Here is a 6,874-nt window from a genome sequence, read left to right as displayed (position 1 = left end):
TGCGCTTGCCAGGCAGGCGCTGTGCCACTGAGCTAAATCCCCAGCCCCTATTTTAAGTTTTTTTAGAGGGGCCTGATTTTTTTTTTTTTTTTTTTTGAGAGATTCTTACTATGCAGTTCAGGCTGGATTGAACTCAAGGAGATCCTCTTACCTCAACCTTCTGAGTGCTGGAATTACAGGTGTGTGCCACCACACATGGGTAGATACAAGTCTTTATCCAATACCTGATTTGCAGAAAATTTTCTTCCATTTCATGGGCTATGTTTTCAGTTCTTGATGAGGTTTTTTGAAGCACCAGGTTTTTCATTTTGTAATGTCCAGTTTCTCCTTTTGTTGCCTATACTTTTAGTGTCATAAGTAGGGAACATTACCTGATTGGGTCCACATCACAGAGATGAGTGCTCGTACGTGTGGTGTCATGGTGTCAGCCCTCATGTGTAGGTTCTGGTCCTTCGGTTAATATGAGCATGTGGCATAAGCAAAGGGCCATTCTTTGCATAGATACCCAGGGTACCCAAGATCATTTGTGGAACAGATTCTACTTTCCGGGTTGGCACCCTCCAGTTGCTCTTCTGGTGAATCATCATCTCCAAATTCTGTTGTTTGTTCTTGTTTTATGTTTGTTCTTTGCAGTACAGAAGATTGAACCCAGGGACTTGCTGGGCAAGTGCTCTACCACTAAGCTATATCCTCCCTTGCTCCCTTGCAAAGTTGCCCAGGCTCTGCTTGAATTTTTGATCCCTTTGCCTCACCTCCTGAGTAGCTGGGACTATAGCATGTGCCCCAATGTCTAGCCAGATTCTAAGTTCTACGTTATAGTCTGTGCTCAAGTGCACCTTACTTTTGAGTTTTGCATTTATTGACATTTATTCTTTTTTTGGTACCAGGAATCGAACTCAGGGCCTTGCCCTTGCTAGGCAAGTCCTGTGCTGCTGAGCTACATTCCCAGCCCTGAGTGCACCTTACTTTGGAATACCAGCTTTGCAGTTGTGTCCTGCTCCCAACCCAGCTTGATGGGTTTGGTTAAAATCTATAAATTTGTCTTCAGAGCGTGTGATTGCCTTTCTGAAAAAAAACCACAAAGATTGCTAGGCATTGTGGTGCACGCCTGTAATCCCAGCACTTGAGAGGATTGCTGTGAGTTCGAGACCAGCCTAGGCTACATAAGTGAGTTCAAGGACAGCCTATACTACATAGTGAGACCATAAAGATGGAAAGAAATGAACTGCCATTCCCACTGTCTGTGAGGGCTGTGTTTCTGACTTGCCTACCTTCCACATGTGTACTCTCAGGACTCCTATTTGGATCTATAGAGCACATAAGCTGTGTTGGATGGAGAAGGGGTCTGGGAGAGACATTTTTGCCTTTCTACCTGTTTGATTTGTCTGCTTGCTGGGATGCTTGTTAGAGCAGTTTTAGGCTCACAGCTGAACTGAGGTAGTGTTACGAAACCCGGTACTGAACTGAGTGGAAAATGCTGTGCACAAAGGAGTTGGAAGGCAACCAACTTGATTAAGCTGCAGGCTGATGGGGGACTGCTCCCAAAGCATCAGCCTAGAGCCCGCTTTGGGCTTAGTTTATACAGGTTTTGCAAGCAGGAGATACAAAAGCTTAAAAGCGTGGTGAATTTTTATTGGGTAGCATCAGTCTTCATTGATGAGTAGAAAGTCCTTGAAACAAATGAGCAAACAGGGTATGTTTGGGGGCTGGAAAGTACAGGCTGTGCAGCTAGGTGCAGTCAAACTGAGCTGGGTCAGGTTATCTGTGGTCTGTAGCTGGGTGTAGTCAGTCAAGGCTGACTGAATCCAACAGACAAGCTAGGTGGTGGGCTGCACGATCTTATTTTGTCCTAATGTGGTGTGAGACTACTAGTTGATTTTTAAATTTTTAAAATTTCCATCACAGTACAGCCCCTGCATCCCATCCACACCCCACAGCTGCCCTCCACAGTAGGGCACCTGTCACCATGAATGATCCCATACTGACAGCACTGTTCAAGCCCCCTGTGTACGTCAGAGTCACTCTCTGTCATGTATGCTGTGGATGTGAGCAAGTGTCCACCACTGTGGTGTCACATGGAGTCTTTTCACTGTCTACAGTTTTGTGTTTGGTCTGTTCATCCCTCCTCCCGCCCGACCCCTGCAGCCACAGCTCTACACAGTCTCCCAGAGTGTCCCAGAGGCTGGTGTCTCACAGTATGTGGCCTTTTCAGACTGACTCCTTCTAGCTGGGGCTATGCATTCAAATTTGTGCTACATTTCTCCATAGTTTAATATCCTATTTCTATTTCCTTTTAGTGTAGAATAATATTCCATTGTCTTAAGATGGATCAGTTTTTTTTCCTCTTCCTTTTTTTTTTTTTTTTTTTTTGGTATTGGAGCTCAAGCCTAGGATTTGTGTGTGCCTGTGTCTAATATGAATCATCATAATTTAATATGTCTTGTGTTGTAACAGACATACTTCATATACTCTTGAGAAATAAAGAAAAGTTTTCTAAATTTTGGTATCTTTAATTTTTTGTTGCTTTTGTATAGACTATCTTTCTTAGCTGTCATCATTTTTGTTGCCACCCCTGTCCTGGAAGCCTTCAATTAACACTTGATTTAATGAAAACTTAGTGAAGCCGGCTTGCAAGAGGTCATGAGGTTGGGTGAAGAATCCATGGGACAAAATCACTGACAGCTGCGTTGCCAGTGTACTATGAGCAGACTACATGGACAAGCAGCACTCACTTAAGGAGAGCTGTGTTGCTAGACATGAGAGATTGAGGCCAGTGGTTCTACAGGAAATGGAGTTGAAAGAAATTCAGGCTGGAGTTCAAGGTTTGGACTTACAATGATGTTCCAGCAGAAGATGACATGACTGTATTTGGATGAATGTGGATTTCTATACTTGAATACGTAGATTTTTTTGTACCTCACTAGATACAGATTGTTGTACATGAAAAAATAAGACATCTCCTGAAAGTAAGCCCTATTGCATCTTTTTAGAGCAAAAATTAGTGTAAGATCTGGTCTTATTTTTGGGAAAAGATGGTATATAGCCCAGGCTGGCCTCAGACTCCTGAATGCTGGGATTACAGTTGTGCGCCATCACACCTGGCACAGGTCCTGTTTTGGATGTACTTATTTTGTACAAGTCTGTATCTTTGTTTTCACTTACTATTGTCCTTTTTTGTTTTTTTTTTTTTATTTTTTTATTTTTTTGTTCTTTTTTCCCAGTACTGGGAATCGAACTCATGACCTTGCACTTGCCAGGCAGGTGCTGTGCTGCTGAGCTAAATCCCCAGCCCCTGTTTTTTTTTTAAATTTATTTTGGATCTTTTGAAACAAGGTCTCACTTTGTAGTTCAGGGTGGCATTGAACTCACTGTGTAGCAATAAAACCCATTGAACTCACTAAATAGCAATAAAAAACCTGATGCACTTCAGGTACATCCTAGAATGGCCAAAATCCAGCAAAATGACAGCTGAAGTGCTAGAGAGGACATGGAGCAACAGGAATCCAGTGCATTGCAGGCGGTTGGCTTTGAACTCAGGGTAACCTTCCTCCCAAATACTGGGATTATAGGTGTATGCCACCACACTCAGCTGTTTGTTTGAGATAGGATCTTGCTATTTAGTTCAGGCTGGCCTTGAACTTACTAAACAGTCCAGATTGACCCTGAACTTGTGGCATTCCTCTTGCCTCAGCCTGCCAAATGCTGAGATTACAGGTTTGCACCACCACTCATGGCTTCTTACTGTTGTCTCTTTTTTTTTTTTTTTTTTAACCGTTATCACCTTTACATTTTATTACTAGTTCTTCTCAAGCCAATTAAAATTCAGTAGCCAACTGTTGTCTTTTAATGGACAGAGATTTCTTAAATTTTTTTTTTTTTTTTGAGTCAAGTTCTCATTATGTAGTACAGGTTGGTCTTGAACTCACTATGTAGCCCAGGCTGGCCTCGAACTCTCGGTGATCCTCGTGCCTCAACCTGAGTGCTAGGATTACAGGTGTGCACCACCACACCCAGCAAGAGATTTAATTTTAATGAAGTCCTAATCTGCCAGGTTTTTTTTATAGTGTTTTGTGACTTGAGACATTCTTATTCAGGGTCTGAAGCTACCCTCCTAGATTTTAATCTGGAGAAAATTTTGTTTTAAATTTCACATTTAGGTCTTTTAGGCCTGGGTGGCTTTGAACTCCCCAGGCTGTCCTCAAACTCATCATGATCTTCCTGCCTTAGCTTCCTGAGCACTGGCATTTCAGACATGCACCACCATGCTGAGCTGAAGTCAGTTCTTTATGTGTGGTGTAAGGCAGAGTTGAAGTTTGTTTTCTTTTTTTTTGTTTTTTGTTTTTTTCTTTTTTTTTTTCCTGTACTGGGAACTGAACTCATGACCTTGCGCTTGCCAGGCAGGCGCTGTGCCGTAAGCTAAATCCCCAGCCCTGAAGTTTGTTTTCCTCAGTGTGGATATCCAGCTTCCTAGGTCATTTATCAGGAAGACCATCCTCCCACTACATGGCCTTGGCCAAAGTGGGTCTGTCTCTCCTCAGGTGTATGCCACCTCGTCTGGATTACTTAATTGTGCCCTTTCACAGCTCTTTTGAAATCTGGCAGTTCATATTTCCCACTCTTCCTCTGTTTTTTGGCATTGTCTTTACTACTCTGGTTCCTTTGCATGTCAACGTAAATTGAATTGTAGAACCAGCTGTTGATTTTCCAAAAGAAAACCTGCCCAGCTTGTCATTGGGTGTTGAGTCTGTAGATCCCGTTGTGGAGAATTGAGATGTTAACCTATGAGATATAATTATTTGTTGAGTTCCTCTAGGTTAACAGTCATTTGGTCTGTGAATAAATATTATTACTTCTTCTTTCTGTCTTTATGTTTATTTTCAGTGCTTGTTACCTTTTTTACTGCTCTTTGCTACTCTCCTAGCATCATTCCTGACCTCATGATGAAATTGTTTAATATCTGTTTGTAACTCTGTATTGTTTGTATTGTTCTTTTGCTATTTTGTAAATGGTTGTCTGTTTGTTAATGTTTTCCTTCTTTTATTTTTAAAATTAAAAAAAAACAAAAGGTCAAAAAAATTCATATACCTCTAACTAAAAATAAAAGATGTTTTCTCTGAAAAAAAGTTTATTTTGCCATGGGGACAGATGTTGTTAAGCATGTTGTCAGATGCATCTTTCTTTCTTCCTTTCTTTCTGTCTTTCTTTTTAATTTGAGACAGGGTCTTGCTATGTAGTTCAAGCTGGTCTTGAACTCATTACGTAGCCCAGACTGGCCCCATACACACAACAGTCCTCTTGCCTTCACAGGTACTGGGATTGCAGTTGTGTGGTGTTATGCCCTACTTTTCATATGTACCTTTGTATTTACTGAAGTGATTGTTTTACTTTTTCTATTTATTTTGTTAATATGGTAAATTCCATTGATTGATTTTTGTGAATCTTGAAGTCACCTTCATGTTTGGTGTAAACCCCCCTGGGCCAAGACACATCACTTTTATACATCCTCCTGGGGCCTCTGCTCCCTGAGTCTGTCATAGGAGTTCTGGGGCACAGACTGTGCACTGTCTGCTGCATGTCAGGAGGCAGCCTGTGGAGGAAGCCGGCTGGGAGCACCTCTCTCCACCTTCTGTTGTGGGACTTTCCAGACAACACCAGAGAGCTTGCAGGTCTAAAGCTCCAGCTCCAGTGAGTCTCTGTCAGCTTCCTTTGTTGACCTCTGATCCTCGGGGGCCCAGTGTGCTGTGTACATGCAGTACTTTGCTGGGAACCTGGCTAATATCCTCAACTGCCTGTGGAAGGGGTATGGCAAAGGATGAAATCAAAACAGAGGCCGTATTAGGAATGCATAAGAGGGGCTGGGAGGTCAGTGCCTCAGGATGGGCAAAGATAAGGACCTCTTCAGCTGGCCCACTTTTATTTTGCCAGTGTGTATGGGAGTACTTTCCTAGAACAGTGAGGAAGTAGTGGAAACAGGAACAAGTTTAACAAAAAAAAAAGTTAAGATCCTTCCCCCTACCTGAGTACTTGCCCTCCCCATATTGTCCTCAGATTTCATCCTGTCCTGTGAGCACCCTGGCCCTTTAAGGCTTTAGCTGTGGCCCAGAGAAAGCAGGAGTTTCTGCATTAAAATCAGCCCACAAGGCTAGGGCAGCCTCAAACAGACCTTATCCTCAATTTATAATTTGTGGTCCCCAGCATTACTCATGGGAAAGAGCTTCTGTCTTTTTGCTTGGCTGATTAGGCTCTTGTTTCTGCCCAGGCCTGGGCTGTGGGGTGGTGACTGGCCCTATGTCCATTCAGCCTGACTGGAGGCCTCTGAGGTAGTGCTCTTGGAGACAGGGCTACAACAGGGTAGCTCTTTGTGGCCAAGGTGACTGCTGGGTCCCTCAGGAGAGTGTGAGGCCACATGCTCATGCTGCAGCCACCATGGGTATGGGTGCCTCTGTCTTGGGCCAGTGGTCATTGCTGATGAGGTTTCGCTGAGAGCACTGGGGGTTCTTGTCAGAGAAGTCAGGAAGCCAGTGTTAACTTTCTGTGGGTGAAATGCAGGCTACCTGGGGTGGTGTAGGAAGGGGTTTGGGGACCAGGGTAACACTACAAGTGGTAGCAATTCTTGACATCTGACCTTTACCCACGCACACTACAGGCAGCTGTGGACATGAGGCCTGTGCAGGATGCTGGAATTAGCAGCCATCCTTGCAGGACCGTTGGCCACTGGTGTTTGGGCTCTTCGCTGTGCATTTTCACCTGTGAAGGAAGCTTGCTGCTTTTCCTGCCCATGAGGCAGTACTTCTGTGTAGTGTGTGTGTGTGTGTGTGTGTGTGTGTGTGTGAGAGAGAGAGGGAGGGAGGGAGGGAGGGAGAGAGGGAGGGAG

At 43.7% G+C, this 6,874-nt stretch overlaps 1 protein-coding gene across 1 annotated transcript in view; it reads left to right on the top strand.

Annotated features, from left to right (window-relative positions):
• Positions 1–6,874, top strand: part of Brf1 (BRF1, RNA polymerase III transcription initiation factor 90 kDa subunit) — a gene marked incomplete at its 5' end in the record, with an annotated part of 75,383 nt that overhangs the window by 14,655 nt on the left and 53,854 nt on the right.

This window comes from Chinchilla lanigera, unplaced genomic scaffold (assembly GCF_000276665.1).
Source record: "Chinchilla lanigera isolate Chin_1 unplaced genomic scaffold, ChiLan1.0 scaffold00137, whole genome shotgun sequence".
Classification (NCBI taxonomy): Eukaryota; Metazoa; Chordata; class Mammalia; order Rodentia; family Chinchillidae; genus Chinchilla; species Chinchilla lanigera.
Note: the sequence above shows the minus strand (reverse complement) of the source record. Positions and strands in the feature narration are given on the sequence as shown.